Here is an 18,087-nt window from a genome sequence, read left to right as displayed (position 1 = left end):
AGACAAGTTTCATTCTTTGTAATTTTTTCGTTTGACGCTTATTTCGTGAGATATTTGGCCCGGCACGATTAGTGGACCACCCTGTATATACACTCCTGGAAATTGAAATAATAACACCGTGAATTCATTGTCCCAGGAAGGGGAAACTTTATTGACACATTCCTGGGGTCAGATACATCACATGATCACACTGACAGAACCACAGGCACATAGACACAGGCAACAGAGCATGCACAATGTCGGCACTAGTACAGTGTATATCCACCTTTCGCAGCAATGCAGGCTGGTATTCTCCCATGGAGACGATCGTAGAGATGCTGGATGTAGTCCTGTGGAACGGCTTGCCATGCCATTTCCACTTGGCGCCTCAGTTGGACCAGCGTTCGTGCTGGACGTGCAGACCGCGTGAGACGACGCTTCATCCAGTCCCAAACATGCTCAATGGGGGACAGATCCGGAGATCTTGCTGGCCAGGGTAGTTGACTTACACCTTCTAGAGCACGTTGGGTGGCACGGGATACATGCGGACGTGCATTGTCCTGTTGGAACAGCAAGTTCCCTTGCCGGTCTAGGAATGGTAGAACGATGGGTTCGATGACGGTTTGGATGTACCGTGCACTATTCAGTGTCCCCTCGACGATCACCAGTGGTGTACGGCCAGTGTAGGAGATCGCTCCTCACACCATGATGCCGGGTGTTGGCCCTGTGTGCCTCGGTCGTACGCAGTCCTGATTGTGGCGCTCACCTGCACGGCGCCAAACACGCATACGACCATCATTGGCACCAAGGCAGAAGCGACTCTCATTGCTGAAGACGACACGTCTCCATTCGTCCCTCCATTCACGCCTGTCGCGATACCACTGGAGGCGGGCTGCACGATGTTGGGGCGTGAGCGGAAGACGGCCTAACGGTGTGCGGGACCGTAGCCCAGCTTCATGGAGACGGTTGCGAATGGTCCTCGCCGATACCCCAGGAGCAACAGTGTCCCTAATTTGCTGGGAAGTGGCGGTGCGGTCCCCTACGGCACTGCATAGGATCCTACGGTCTTGGCGTGCATCCGTGCGTCGCTGCGGTCCGGTCCCAGGTCGACGGGCACGTGCACCTTCCGCCGACCACTGGTGACAACATCGATGTACTGTGGAGACCTCACGCCCCACGTGTTGAGCAATTCGGCGGTACGTCCACCCGGCCTCCCGCATGCCCACTATACGCCCTCGCTCAAAGTCCGTCAACTGCACATACGGTTCACGTCCACGCTGTCGCGGCATGCTACCAGTGTTAAAGACTGCGATGGAGCTCCGTATGCCACGGCAAACTGGCTGACACTGACGGCGGCGGTGCACAAATGCTGCGCAGCTAGCGCCATTCGACGGCCAACACCGCGGTTCCTGGTGTGTCCGCTGTGCCGTGCGTGTGATCATTGCTTGTACAGCCCTCTCGCAGTGTCCGGAGCAAGTATGGTGGGTCTGACACACCGGTGTCAATGTGTTCTTTTTTCCATTTCCAGGAGTGTATATGGTGTATCTGAAATGAATAAATGAATGTAGAAAATTATAGGGCTGGTAGAGTGCGTCACAACAAGCATATTCCACATAGAAACCCATGTCCGCGTCCCACAGCGTACGGCGCTGGGCGCCGTTGAACAACGCCGCGCGCCGCCAAGAGGGTAGACACACAACATGCCATTCGAGTCGTCGTGGTAGCAGGTCTTCACGGCAACGATTTAAGCGTATTTGTGGTATCAAGGTAAATGAGAAGTCCGAGTGAAGTTTTACAACCTTTACTTGAAAACAGTTACAAAATCTGCGCGAAATTACGCCCTCTTGCTTGAATGTACGCCGTGCAACGACAATTAACTTTCTGTCACACAGTTTCAAACATTCCTGGCAAAGTGGAAATTACATCGGAGGCTTTTCATCACTCTCAGTGGATGTTTCGTAGGCCACAGGTTTCAGGTGGCCCCAGAAGAAAAAATCATGGGCGAGATGTCGGGGGACCGCGCAGGCCATGCCACCAGCCCACCAAAGGTTTCATCCAAGTGCATTCGCACTGCATGTGTGAAGTGCGCAGGTGCACCATCGTGTTGCTACCACATTCGCTATGGCATGTTGAGCGGAACACGTTCCAACAACTTTGGCAGAGTTTCTCGTAAAAGGATTAAGTGTCTGTTGGCGTTAAGCCGCCGGGGCGAACATGTACGGACCGACCAGATTATCGCCTACCCAGCCGACCTAAATGTTGACAGCGAAGCTATCTTGGTGACCACGGTCAGAAGTGGGCTGCCGATTTTCCAGTACCTACATATGTTGATTGTGGCTGTTGAACATATCCTCTCGTGCGAGGGGTGCCTCGTCCATAAAAAGTACACAGTTATTGTATGGTACACTTTTGCAAAATCCACTGAAAAAATTCAGATAGACGTGGAAAATCGTGAAGATGATGTACACCCCTACCACCATGACACATACACCAAATTGTAGAATGGCTAACACCCTTTTCCCGTGCAACACGCCGCGAACTTGTTGAGGGTGTGTTTTCCAGCGTTTTCCAGCAGTGCCAACGCTCCCTCTTCAAGCCGTGGTGTACGCTTATGCTTTGACGACCGCGTCCGTCAGGACTTCGCACTTGTAACACAAGCAGAACGGGTTTGGAAGTAGGCCTTAAATGCACATATGCTACTTCGAAAACGTGCCAGTGGAAAACGTACTTCATGTGAACCTGTCCGTCGTAGGGACCTGTGCTTGGCAGTAAATGTGCGTGGATGTGGCATTCGACGATTCGGAAACTGCCGAACGCAGAAACGTTGGGCAGCGTGAGCATTTTCACCCGCCACCCTGTAACAGTGCAAGTCTCCCTTTCTCTCCCAAGAATAGTGCTCCATTTCCTATCCGCTCCACACAGTAACAAACACAAGAGTGTCCCTGTTTGATGATAAACTGACGCAGGGCGATCCAGACTCCGCCGTATGGACAGGTGCTGCTCTTTACGCAACGCCTGTCAAATAGCCATTTTCAGAGCCTAAAACAACACGTTCAGGTCCCAGTAATGTTGTCCTGCCTGGAATATCCGCAATTATGTCGACTACAGCGTTTGCAAATAAAGATAATAAAACTGTAATCCGATGTCTCTTCTACCTTGATGCAACAAATACACGGAAATCGTTACCCTGTAGATCTGATACCATGACGGCTCAGATAGCATGTTGTGTGCCTACCCTCTTGGCGACGTGCGTCGCTGTTCAATGACGCCTACCGCCGTACCCTAAGGGATGAGGACATGGGCCGCTGCGTGAAATATGCTTGTTATGACCCACTCTAACAGCCACCTCATTATCTACATCCAATTCAGATATGAAAAAAAATCAGTTTCCAGGTCAACATTACTCTCTATAACACAGCATACAATCACTTACAATCTTTATCTTACAATTGTTATTGCCTACTTTGGCCCAAATAAACAAATACTCGCCAGAGTTAAGAAACTTCTTTCTTCTAGCAAAAACTGATTGTCAGGAACCAAGGTACCATACCAGATCGTAGCCAGTAGTCCCGTACTCTCTGTAATACTCGAAGTCTTCCAAGCCAGAATATTTGCAATAGGGAAAACTTCAAGGTCGCCATAGTCTGCATGACTGCCCCACACAACAGCCAAGGTCAACCATGTACTGCCTCCAAACGCTGCTCATACATCATAGGTGAACTGCCTTCTAAGTCCACGCGAAACACTGGGACCACCAAAAAGTTGCTGCTTATTTAATTGCCCAGGAAAATCAATGTTTATTGCTTTCAGTGACCTATACACAGGAACATAATAACGTCGACGAGGCATTGCAGTTGTACGTTAATACTGACACTGTTAGCTTATATATATATATATATATATATATATATATGTCTGTGTGTGTGTGTGTTTCAATTATATATATATATATATATATATATATATATATATATATATATATATATATATATATATATATATATAAATAATCAGTTTCAAGGTCAACTTTATTGTTCGCAGAATACGGCACTGCGGTCGGCAACGCCTATGTTACACAAGTGTCTGGCACATTTGTAACTTCGGTTACTGCTGTTACAATGGCGAGCTTTCAAGATTTAACTGAGTTTGAGCACAGTGCTATAATTGGCGCACGTGCGATGGGACATAGCATGTCCGAGGTAGCGATGAAGTGGGGATTTTCCTGTACGACCATTTCACGAGTATACCGTGAATATCAGGAATCCGGTAAAACATCAAATCTCCGACACAGCTGCGGCCAGGAAAAGATACTGCAAGAACGGGACCAGGGACAACTGAACAGAATCGTTCAACATGACAGAAGTGCACCTTCCGCAAATTGGTGCAGACTTCAAAGCTGAGCCATCAACAAGTGTCACCGTGCGAACCATTCAACGAAACATCATCGATATGGGCTTTCGGACCCAAAGGCCCACTCGTGTATCCTTGATGACGGCACGACGCAAATCCTTACGCCTTGCCTGGGCCCGTCAACACTGACATTGAACTGTTGGTGTGTTGATGACTAGAAACATGTTGCCTGGTCGGACGAGTCTCGTTTCGAATTGAGCGGATGGACATGTACGGGTATGGAGACAACTTAATGAATTCATGGACCCTGCATATAAGCAGTGGACTGTTCAAGCTCGTGGAGGCTCTATAATGCTTCGGGGCGTGTGCAGTTCGAGCGATATGGGACACCTGATACGTCTAGATACGACTCTGACAGGTGACACGCACATAAGAATTCTACTGTATCTGATCACCTCGCGTCCATTCATGTCCATTGTACATTCCGACGGACTTGGGCAATTCCAGCAGGACAATGCGACACTCCAGAGTTGCTAAAGGGTGTCTCTAGAAACATTCTTCTGTGTTTAAACACTTCTGCTTGCCACCAAATTCCCCAGACATGAACATTAGTGAGCATATCTGGGATGTCTCGCAACCACCCCTTCCTACTCTTACGGATTAATGGACAGCCCTGCAGGCTTCATGGTGTCAATTCTTTTTAGCACTACTTCAGGCATTAATCGAATACATGTCACGTCGTTTTGCGGCACTTCTGCGAGATCGCGGGGACCCTACACGATATTAGGCATGTGTACCAGTTTCTTTGGCTCTTCAGAGTACACTGTATAGTGACCATAATTAATGTTCCGCTTTTGAAACGCTGTAGAAAAAGAACCACTGCTCCGAATGAAGTCAAATTTGAACAACTTATTATTGACACAGTGAGGAGTGTCACTTAACAAAAATAATTAACGAAGATTTTACCTATAGATGGCGCTTTAACTGTCTTAAAGTAAATTGGGGTCGGCTACATATGACATGTGGATCGCAGTAGACGGCTATGGTTTCAGTATCACATTGTACCATCCGTATTGTTCAATGTGAATGGCTACGCAAGCTCGGAAGTCAAAAGTTGAGGCAGTTTTAGTTAGGTAAGCCTTTTCACCATGGCAAGGTTGAACAGTACGGAAGGGAACAATCTAATAGTTCTGAGGCCAAAAGCGCACAAAATACATAATGGCATGTATTTTTAATTGTCCTCTGGCGAAAATCGACATACTTCAAACAAATGATATCGGTTCTGAATTATCTTGGGGGCAAAAAGCGCATAAAAAGCAAAATGACATCGATTTCTAACTGTCGTGAGGCTTGCGCGAGGAAAGTTCAATATGCTGTCCACTGTCTTCTGCCACAAGTGGTAATCGGGAAACAGTATGTTGCGAAGCAGATAGAAGTGTCTCGGGGGTCACGTTCAGAAAGGTTTGACCCATATGTGCCTTCAGTTCAGATAAGTTTAATTGGAGCGCTGAACACAACGTCTTTCAGACAAACCTAAAGCAAAAGCCACACGGAATAAGATCAGATAATTTGGACGATCAGGCCATAGGAAAATGGCGGCTGATAATTCTCTAACTTCAGAAATTCCCCTGGAACAGCCACTTCATTGACTATGTAATGTGCGGAGGAGCAGCGCCTTGCATAAAAATTATTCTACCCACACATCCACGCCGTTAAGGGTTAGAGTGACCTTGTTGAGTAAAAGACTCTCATGGAGTTTACCAGTGACGGTGCAGGTAGCAGGACCTGCAGGACAAATCTCCTCGAAAAAACACACCCTTACGATGAACTATGTCGTCAGCCCGTGCATCGCACAGTCACCTTTCCAGAACGAGGTGGTACCAACTGATGTGCGTGTGGATTTTCCGTTGCCAATATTCTGCAATTCTGCGTATTGACATGACCTTGGAGACGAAAATGGGCTCGTCTGTTAACAGAATGTTACATCGCCATTCATTACCCAGATCCATGTGAGCAAGAAATTCCAGAGCGAATTTTTGCCTTGCTGGCATGTCAACATGAAGCAACTTCTGAACATGGGTAATTTTGTATGGACAGCATTTCTGGAAATTTCGTAGGAATGTATGCATTGTACTCGAGGACATGTCCAGCATTCGGGCAATTCCGTGTGCACTGCATGTTTGCACACGGCTGCTCGACCCCTCCCGCAGTGCTGTGGCCACATGTTCGACAGACGTCGAATCAACTGCTTTCTTCCCTCTGCCACACTGCGCTTCACAAGAACCTGTATTTTGGAATTTAGTAATCATTTTGTCCAGGCCCTTAGCAGACATCGGACAATGCCTTTCATTACCCCCTGTGACCGGCCCGGAACTTTTGTAGAGCTATTGGCGATTCTATGAAAAAAGGTTTACCAGCAATCCACGATCCTTCATGAAGATGGTAATGTTGGGCTTCTCGGGCCCAAACTGAGGGACAGCTGTGTGTTGCGCGTCTGCTGGTGTGCATATTTTGACTCTTACAGCGCCAGTTACTGGTCAAAGTTTCGTTAACTTTTTTCGTGACGTTTCCCCTGCGTCAGTAGCTTGGTGTTCAATTTTGGCATCGTTGTGAGCAGTGGTTCTCTTTTTCTGCAGCGTTTTGAAACTGGAAAATGGTAGGAAAACGTGCTTTTCAAATCTGAAGTTTCTTCGGCACATGTGCGAAATTTCGAACAATTCTGACAGATGAAAGAGCCGCAGTGAACCATCAAAATGGCGACTACGCGAGACACTTGCTACAAGTAACGTGCTGTAATTGAATTCTTAGGTGATAAAAAAATAGTGAACATCTATAAATGTTTTTGCGCAGTGCACGCTAATGACACAGTTGATAGGAGTATTGTTGGGCAATGGGAAAAAAAGAGCTAAAGCGAAAGCCACAAACTGAGCTTCATGATCGGCCAGGTTCTGGTCGTCCTGTCACAGGCTTTGCTCCGAACATGCTATTATTCGTGCAAACTGGCGCGCCGCAATTCGACAACTGTCTCTACAGCTATTGATGGAAAATGCCTGTGAAGTCACTGTGACTATTGGATACTTAAGGGTGTGTTCAAGACTGGTTCGAAGAACGTTCAGAAAAGTGCACAAGACTTTAAAAGAAAAACATTTCACCAGAACGGTTGTAGCAGTTTGAGGTCTGCAGTCGTTACAGGTCACGAAATTAGATTCTTCATTTTGAGCCGGAAACAGTAAAAGGCAGTCAGTGGAGTGGTACCCGAAATCCACAAAAAGTAGAAATTCAAGGCATATCCCACAAATGGTAAAATCGTAATGTCAGTCTTTTGGGATAATGATGTTGTCATTCTTGTGGATGTATTCCGAAAAGGGTCAATCTTTAATTCAGAGGCATAGGTGAAGACTCCGAACAAATTCAAGAATCGTTTCCAGCGTGTTCGATCCTGCCCCGCCCACAAGTTTCGAAATCTGAAAACCCATCGCCAATAGCCTCATCCTCCGTGTAACCTTGACTTGGCGCCCTCAGACTTGGGGACGTATCAGAATTCTCTACGCGGGAAACATTTTAAAGATGGTGAGAGCGTAATTCATACAGAGTAAATATGCCAACGAGCACAGGAAAAGCGCTTTTACCAACAACGAATACATGTCGTCAGACCATAGAACCTGACGGAGACCATGTGGGAAAATTGTATGAAGGTGTGCTGAAAAGTAATGCCTCCGAATTTTTTATGTGAAAACTCTTAAAGCTTTTTAACTACAACTAATGTTATTAATATTCTACACCTTTATTCTTCCTGCTGCCGCTAGAGGACTCCGAACTGTATAGCGTGTAGCATGGCGTTGGAATGTAACTATGTTTCGGTATGACAAACAGCGTGCGGTAATCGAGTTTCGAATTCGAAGAGTTCGTTCAGACACGGATTACCCTCTACTTCAGTATGACGCTGCCACACCAAACACGAGTGCTGTGACTTCTGCAACCATCAGACGCCTTAGGATCACTGACTTCATACAATGCCGGCCGAAGTGGCCGTGCGGTTAAAGGCGCTGCAGTCTGGAACCGCAGGACCGCTACGGTCGCAGGTTCGAATCCTGCCTCGGGCATGGATGTTTGTGATGTCCTTAGGTTAGTTAGGTTTAACTAGTTCTAAGTTCTAGGGGACTGATGACCTCAGCAGTTGAGTCCCATAGTGCTCAGAGCCATTTGAACCATTTTGAACTTCATACAGTCCAGACTTGGCCCCATTCGATTTTCGACTGCTTGCAAAACTTAAAGAACACTTTCGAACACTTCAGTTTGATAGTGATGGGACAATGCAGGCAGAGGTGATGTTGTGGCTGTCAGCAAAGTCAAACATTCTACAGTGATTGTATCAACAAAGTGGTCTCTCTTTGGGAGAAACGTGTTCGTCGCCAGGGCGACTACATTGAGAAAGGCACGAAGAATAAAGATGAGGAATGTTAATAACGTTTCCCTTATTTGAAAAGCTTCAAGAATTTTCACATAAAAAATTCGGAGGCGTTACTTCTCAGCATGCCCTCGTACATGGAAAAAAAGCCATTCACCGTTACTAAGTTCGAAATTTTGGAAATTTGTGGTAAGGTCCTATGGGACCAAACTGCTGAGGTCATCGGTCCCTAGGTTTACACACTACTTAATCTAACTTAAACTAAGTTACACTAAGAACAACACCCATGCCCGAGGGAGGACTCGGACCTCCGATTGGGGGAGCCGCGCGAACCGTGGCAAGGCGCCCTAGACCGCGCGGCTACACCGTGCGACACACTATGTTCGAACTCTTGAGAATAAATATATTCTAAGAGAAAAATTGTGGTGCGTTATTTACTGAAAGATCCTCGTACCCCCGCAAGTCTGGGCCAGGGCAGCAATTAGAGATCCTTGCTCTGATCCCAAAGCTTACTGACTGCTTGTAGGATTCACTTTTAGGTTCTGAGAAAATAAAACTGTCGCTGACAGCGATAGTAACTACATTCCGAAACGGCTTGACATAGTTTATGGTGAGATTAAAAAAAAGTTTAAACTAAAAGAAACTGTGCCAGAGTTGAATTTGTTAACTCTGCGCTCTCTGCCTCATTCACCGCTTTACTGCGTCTTAAGATCATTCATACGAACAGCGCTCGAAGAAGTAGATTGTATGTTAGATCCCTACTTCGGGATACGGTTGCACGCGAAGAACTGCTATCAACCATAGTAAAAGCGGAATGCAAAATGCGATAAATTATGTTTTTCCTCTCTGCTCACGCGAGGAAGCTTTCGGCACGAACTTCCCTCTTGTGGAGTTGGTATCGTGCAGCGAACATTTCTCCAGAATAAGGTGAGTGTTTCATAAGAACTTTAAGTATCAAGAGCGATAATCGGGTAGCACTCTTTCAGAAGAGATAGTGCGAAAACCTTCTTAGAAGATAAAGATGCAGCAGTGTGTCGTCTCTCTTAAAACTACAACACGAAACAGTTTGTATGTGGCCACTTATTATACCATGTGGCTCTCAAAGTTATTGAGTGTCATTTATGGTAGGATGATACAGAGCAACGTTCTTCTGCTGATACTCTATTCCTTTCAAACTGACTCATTAAATTCGCAGCCGATTCCCGTCTGCTAGCATAAACATGATCCGACTGGTAAGAAGTTATCAGTCGGAGGCAATTAGTTGAAATTCTGCTAAATGTGACAGCTTTATGGTGTAAAATATGGGTCGTAGCTACACATACACGATATAATCAACGACACCCACAAAAGTGGCCAAAGCGTACTTCTTTTACGATGGCGCAAGCAGGTTTTATTACAAACATACATGACAGATTACAGTTAATTCACTGCGGTAGCCGGTACCTATCTCAGATGGGACAGCTACGATTGCAAAACTGTGCTTTCAGTAAATATAAATGTGTCCTGCTTCTTACTTCTTATTCAGCGCATTGTTTCTATAACTTCGCCTTTTTTCTTTTGTGTGAAATAAATGCGTACATATTTCACTACATCTACATAACTACCTTGCAGTTCAGACCTAAGTGTGTCGCAGAGGGTTTATCGAACCACGTTCAGACTATTGCTCTACCGTTCCACTCTCGAACAGCTCATGGAAAAATCGAACATTTAAATCTTTTTTGCAATCTTTGATTTCTGTTATTTAAGTATGATGATCATTTCTCCCCATGTAGAATGGCGTGAAAAAAATAATTTTACATTCGTTGGAGCAAGATTCTGACTGACATTTCATGAAAAGACCTTTGTCTTAATGATTGCCACCCGAACTCCCGTCTCATATCCGTGACAGTCTCCCCTATATGGCGATAATACAAAACGAGATGCCCTTCTTTTAAATACTGGCTCACTGTTGTCATCCTTACCTAAACTGATCCCGAGAATAAATTCCTGTGACTCTCAGTGGTTTGCACAACGTTAGTTTACCTCCTTATAATCTGATTCGATGGGAGATTAGTGTTTAACGGCCCTTCGACAATGAAGTCCTTAGAGACGAAGCACAAGCTCGGATTAGGAAAGGATGCAGAAGGAAAGCGGCCATGCAGTTTCGGAGGAACGATCCCGACATGTTCCTTAAACAATTCAGGAAAATCATGGAAAACCTAAATAAGGACGGCCGGACGCGGGTTTGAACCGTCGTTCTTCCGAAAATTTGACGCGTGCTGTGTCATGATCTTTGTTCAGTGGCTCTCCACGTGGTTGAGGCAGGATGGGGCTGGTTCGTGAGTGGTAAGGTGCTGGATTAATAAAATGTATTTACTTAAACAGTAGTTTATTAACAAAATACAATCGAACACTTTATAACTAGTAAGATACTCAATTTAATAGCGGGAGCACTGATGACTGGTAATAAAGCCGGTTAAACCTAAGATTCACCACGTCAAAAATTACAATTCTTACCATGAATTGGTACAAAGTCATAATTAAAAAAGAAGAATAAATACAAATAAAAATATAAATAAAAACACAAAGATCGCCGCAGGTTGGTAAAACCAAAATAAAGTCACCTTCCTTTGCAGAACAAAATGATTTAAAGTACTGAGCAATTCTAGCGAGAATTAGTGATTGCCAAAACGGCGTTGCTCGTTAACAGACAATTATAGGTCAAGAACTTCAGCTGATCAGACAAATAACTACGCTTAGCACCTGCACAAAAGGCTTAAGACCCAGTGATAAATGCTTAACGCGGCGAAGCCTTTTCAAGAGTTAAATTTAACATACTAATTTCATTAAGGAACAAGATGACTCACCGTAAAGGTCACCTTACGCCAACACTGACCGTTGTTAAGGGAACAAAATTTTACTACTCAAATAACTTTAATGACTTTCAGGACAGATACAAGATAAAAGCGTCAACCTCTGGTGACATCACAAGCATGTTTTTCAATGGGCGAAGGTGCTTTGGGATTCACACGAAGCCGGCCGAAGTGGCCGAGCGGTTCTAGGCGCTACAGTCTGGAACCGCGTGACCGCTACGGTCGCAGGTTCGAATCCTGCATCGGGCATTGATGTGTGTGTTGTCCTTATGTTAGTTAGATTTAAGTAGTTCTAAGTTCTAGGGGACTGCTGACCTCCGTAGTTAAGTCCCATAGTGCTCAGAGCCATTTGAATCATTTGAGCCATTCACACGAAATTTGGTTAAGAATGCAGGATTACTTTCGGGAAACTTAAGCTTACGTCGGTGTACGCCTCCGTGGGCATACAGGCTACCAGAAGCAATGGCCGATCAAAACCAGGTACAAGGCGTGAAGTTCGGGAGGTTTTCACGGCAAATTGCCTAGAACATACAGGGTGCAGCTAACAGGCGAACCAAACACAGTAAAAAGTCGCCTCTAGACGGTGTTGCTTTGATTTATTAAACAGGATTTAGATGAAATTAGGGGAAGTAGATCACACAGTAAAAAATTGTAAATATAAAAGCTCCCTGAGCGGTACCATATACAACTGAAATGTAGAACGCCAAATTAAGGCAAACACTTAATCTCAGCGAGTTATAGGCAAGCAAACAACAGCAGCAGCCGACCAAACATACACAAAGAATTATCTGAGTAAGATGGCCAGAAATGCCAAACAATCACAACGTAATTATCACACTGGTGACTAGTTTTGCAAACAGCTAACAACCAGTAATCCGGATGTACTGGACACAATGGTCCATCCCACTTACAAAAATACATACCTTCTCCGCAGATGTAAGATGAATATACATTACCAAAAACGATCTGATGGAAGCTTTGGGTCAACAGAAACCTCCGATCTTACTCGTCTGCTTTGACCCGTGACGTAAGCGTGTTGTGGTGTGTGACGTCATTACGGCGCGGAGTTTAGTCTTGTTTTTGTTTGTGGTGCTCTCTGGTGGTGTGTTCATGGTTTTCGTTTGTTTTAATTTAATGCTCATTGCTGTATGTCGGGTGAGTTTGTTATTGAGTGTATTGGGTTGTGGTTTTTTGTTTAGGAATGGATATGAAAGACCGCCTTAATAGTGTTCGGTTGAGGGCGATGATGGGCGAGACAGCGTTAGAACTTATCAAGTTCTTACAACTATTCGGTTTAATCGCCGAAGTTGTTAAGTGTTCTCTTTGCCTTGAGGCGATGAAATTGGTTAAAGTTCCGGCCTCTCGGACCAGCGACGGATACATGTGGTGTTGCCGGAAAGATGGCGTATGGCGTTCTATAAGGCGTGGTACCTGGTTCGAGAAGTCTAGATTGGGCATGCGTGAGATTGTGCTTATTACATATTATTTTTGTTATAGATGCCCACAGAGTTTTTGCGCGTTTGAGACTGGTGTGAGTGAGAGGACTGTTTCAGACTGGTATTCCTTTTGTCGTGACGTGTGTTCGGAATTTATTAAGTACAGGGGTAAGTTGGGTGGGCATGGGGTGCTTGTGGAGGTGGACGAGTCGCAGTTTGGTAAAAGGAAGTATGGGAGGGGGAAGTCTGTGGCTGGTCTTTGGGTGTGGGGGGCTGTTGTTGACGGGGGTGGGGGTACTGAATGTGTTTTTAGGGTTGTGGAGGGGAGGTCGAAGGCTGAATTAGTGGGGTTAATTGAGGAGTATGTAGAGCCCGGGTCCACAATAGTTTCTGATGTTTTTTTCTTCTTATAGGGGGTTGGGTGACAGGGGATTTAATCATTTAGTAGTGAACCACAGTCTAGAATTTAAGAATTATGATACTGGGGCTTGCACTAACACAATTGAGGGGATGTGGGGGGCGGTTAAGTCAGTTCTTGGGAGGGGGAAGAGGCGCTCTTCCAACCTTCAGTCTCATTTAGATGAGTACTGTTGGCGGAAGAGTGTCCCAGAGGCCTATTGCATTTTTCGGGTTTTTTTAAGGGCTGTGGGTAAAATGTATAGGCCGAAAGTGGTTAGTTAGGGTGCATTTGTGTGTGATTGTGGTGGCCAATCTAGTTTGTGGGGCTGGAACTTTTTTGAGGTAAGTTCCGTTTTTTTTTGTTTTTGATGTGTGTTTTGTGTCAACAGAAACATCCGATCTCACGCGTCGGCTTTGACCCGTGACGTTAGGGACCTACACATTGATCTGTAGCGTAGCCCTGAATACGAGGTGAGGTTGGGAGGTTTTTTTTGGCGGGGGGGTCAGGGGGGGGCGCAGCCCCCCCCTGCCTGGCCTCGAGTACCACTTGTTTATTATGATCTTTGTTCGATCGTAATTTATGTGAATGGGAGCTGTTGTAGATGTATGTAGGTGTAAGGGAAGTGTTGGTTTTTTTTTTTTTTGTATTGGAGGATGTGATCGGTAGGTTCTGTTGAGCTACATAGGGCAAGGGAAGTGTCCGATTCTGGATAGGAATGTGTTTTTTGGTATTTGGTCAGTTTTGTGACGTTGATTTATTTCGTTGTTTTGCGTGGTTTTGTACGGCGGTCGGTGGCTACATTTGTGTATATTTAGTTTGTCCCCACCCAAAAACCCCCAATTTCCCACGCTTGTCCCGTTAGAGTCATTAGGCTTTTTGTGAAACTTGTGTATTTCAGTGTTTATAATACGTATGCGATGTTTTTATATCCGCCATATTGGATAATACGTATGCGATGTTTTTATATCCGTCATATTGGAATTGTCGTTTATAGTCGTTTCCGCTACATTTGTGACGTCATGGGTCAAAGCCGACGGGTAAGATCGGACGCTTCTGTATTTCCACTTACCAAAATACATACCTTCTCCGCAGATGTAAGATGAATATTCATTACCAAAAACGATCTGATGGAAGCCACAAGACTAACTAACGCATTTAGTGAGGCCCTGTTCCGGGTTCACTCTTGAATCCATCCTGTAACACACACGCGTAAGCAAAATTAAACCCTGTTCTAATAAAATACAAAATAAATAAATAAAACAAGTCTGACAAGCACTGAATAGGTAATACGCCAGGCAAGTAGCTTACAGAAAAATTTTAACGTTAAGTGTGGTCCAGAAAATTGGCTAAACGCAACCTCGTAGAAAAACACAAACAAGAGCCTTCGCTCACAACAGAATATTGGAGGAACGACCACAACTACCAGCTAAATACACAAGGAACCACGATACATTGTTTCACACTTCAGTTTAGAAGAAAATTACTGGCCCTTACAGAAAGGGGCACACTTTAAAGTCCACAATAGCAGTACTCAACAGTTTCCCGAGCAGGCTTGCTTCCTCCAACGATAGATTAGCTGACTGTTAAACTCTAACCTCTGTGATGGCGACAGTAATGCTTCACAGGCTAGGCCTCCAGCTTCCAGCTACGTTCGGTCCAACGGAGACTCGCACGTAAGCCGAACCCTGGACCTCCAACTCTCCACACTGCTGCCGGCGTCCTTCAGTTGCCCAGCAACGAAACAAAGACATACACAGGGCAGATACTATCGGTAACTGAACTCCAAGGACGTCACCCACTTAAGATGCAGTGGTAACGAATGGGATATAATACATCCGTTGTCTGGTAAAGTCAAATGCACGTACATTCTGTGCTTCTTTAACATCCTCATTTTAAGACCCCAATTTCAATCGACTATCTAAAATCTTAGTGAAAGGCAGATTTTTTCCTCCTTCAGCGACCACCACGCATTATAATGAGTCGAACAGACTTACTAGGACTTACTAGGAGAGAATTACTACATGTTTTCCTTTCTCCTACAGTACATCAAAACAAAGTGGAAGACCTTCTCCTGTAAATCAAGAAAATGTAAAAGGGCTTTTGTGAGTTTTGGTACTACAACTACCTCCTTCGGTGGAGCAGTCTATGTAAAAATGGGAGCAAGTGCTTCAATTTCTCCAACGCATAACTAACCTCTTCATTCTGGGCATAATATGCAACCTTCCACACTGAACGTATTACTGCATGCCTATATAAACTACTGGCCATTAAAATTGCTACACCACGACGATGACGTGCTACAGACACGAAATTTAACCTACAGGAAGAAGACGCTGTGACATGCAATTGATTAGCTTTTCAGAGCATTCACACAAGGTTGGCACCGGTGGCGACACCTCAAACGTGCTGACATGAGGAAAGTTTCCAACCGATTTCTCATACACAAACAGCAGTTGACCGGCGTTGCCTGGTGAAACGTTGTTATGATGCCTCGTGTAAGGAGGAGAAATGCGTACCATCACGTTTCCGACTTTGATAAAGGTCGCATTGTAGCCTATCGCGATTGCGGTTTATCGTATCGCGACATTGCTGCTCACGTTGGTCGAGATTCAATGACTGTTAGCAGAATATGGAATCGGTGGGTTCAGGAGGGTAATACGACACACCGTGCTGGATCCCAACGGCCTTGTATCATTAGCAGTCGAGATGACAGGCATCTTATCCGTATGGCTAACGGATCGTGCAGCCACGTCTCGATCCCTGAGTCAACAGATGGGGACGTTTGCAAGACAAAAACCATCTGCGCGAACAATTCGATGACGTTTGCAGCAGCATGGACTATCAGCTCGGAGACCATGGCTGCCGTTACCCTTGACGCTGCATCACAGACAGGAGCGCCTGCGAAGGTGTACTCAACGACGAACCTGGGTGCACGAATGGCAAAACAGCATTTTTTCGGATGAATCCAGGTTCTGTTTACAGGATCATGATGGTCGCATCCATGTTTGGCAACATCGCGTTGAACTCACATTGGAAGCGTGTACTCGTCATCGCCATACTGGTGTTCGCATTGACGGCACTTTGAACAGTGGACGTTACATTTCAGATGTGTTACGATCCGTGGCTCTACCCTTCATTCGATCCATGCGAAACCCTACGTTTCAGCAGGATAATGCACGACCGCATGTTGCAGGACTTGTACGGGCCTTTCTGGATACAGGCAATGTTCGACTGCTGCCCTGGCCGGCACGTTCTCCAGATCTTTCACCAATTGAAAACGTCTGGTCAATGGTGGCCGAGCAACTGGCTCGTCACAATACGCCAGTCACTACTCTTGATGAATAATAGTATCGTGTTGAAGCTGCATGGGCAGCTGTACCTGTACACGCCATCCAAGCTCTGTTTGACTCAATGCCCAGGCGTATCAAGGCCGTTATTACGGCCAGAGGTGGTTGTTCTGGGTACTGATTTCTCAGGGTCTATGCACCCAAATTGCGTGAAAATGTAATCACATGTCAGTGCTAGTTAATATATTTGTCCAATGAATAACCGTTTATCATCTGCATTTCTTCTTGGTGAAGCAATTTTAATGGCCAGTAGTGTAATTTCCCCCAGGTTGGTTTGTGAACTCGTGGCTGCCCATGGAACGAGAACATACTCTCCCTGGCACGCTTACTATGAGATGTGCCGTTACCAGGTATGGTTAGAATGTTATTGTTGTATGCTGTGTATGTACACTGTATGTGCTGAGTCGAGCGTACATAGCACACCATAATATGCTCGCTACGCTCCCGCCAGGTAGTCGGAAGAATTTTTGTGAAAACTGATTCCAGATTTTGTTACACATGTCAGCTAAACCACATATCGTGGTAACGACGCAATTCAGCAGCCTGAGGCCGTTCTAAGGAAGAAACTGGTCGTGTCACAATAAACGCGTAATAACACCGCTGTGATGGTTTTCATTAATCACATTACACTTAACAACTCTCCTTAAATTGGGAGGCCCTGACGTATCCTCTCCTTATCTGGGGGATTTATGCCATATTATTAATAATGGTTTGTCGTTAGTAAGATATACCAATTCAAAGAAAGTTCCGTACTTAAGCCGTGTGCTTCTGGCTATAACGCCATGTTCTCCATTCATGTACGTGTTCCTGAGTTGTCCAGTGCGCACCTTTGTATCACAAACATGCGTCGCAGGTATAATGTACAGACACCTGATCACAGGTAAGTCCCAGAAGGAACAACAACCACAGAAGATTAAAGAGCAAAATTCAACTACAGGAAGTGGCTTTCATAAAACATGACAGATAGCAAGTACTAGAAAACAGTTAACTTTCAGCGTTAATTATATTTTTCTTCATCCTCAATTCCCCAGAATCTATATCAGATGGGAAGCTAGACTACTTATATTGTGCCCTCTCCACCCCAATGCTCCCCTCACCTTCCCCTTTTCTTTTCCAACAGCCAATCCTCGTACGCTACCGCACCTAAACACACAGCCCCACCAGGCACCTACACTCACTGCATATTTTCTCCCAATAAATTTCCAATAAACTTGCAAACCAATACTAACCCGCGTTATCAGATCTTCCTGTCACTTCTCTATCGTTCTCCATACCAGGGCTCCCCTCCACTCTTCGATTCTCTTCTTTATTACGC

The sequence above is a fragment of the Schistocerca piceifrons genome, chromosome 2 (assembly GCF_021461385.2).
Source record: "Schistocerca piceifrons isolate TAMUIC-IGC-003096 chromosome 2, iqSchPice1.1, whole genome shotgun sequence".
NCBI lineage: Eukaryota > Metazoa > Arthropoda > Insecta > Orthoptera > Acrididae > Schistocerca > Schistocerca piceifrons.
This window is presented reverse-complemented; position numbering follows the sequence as displayed.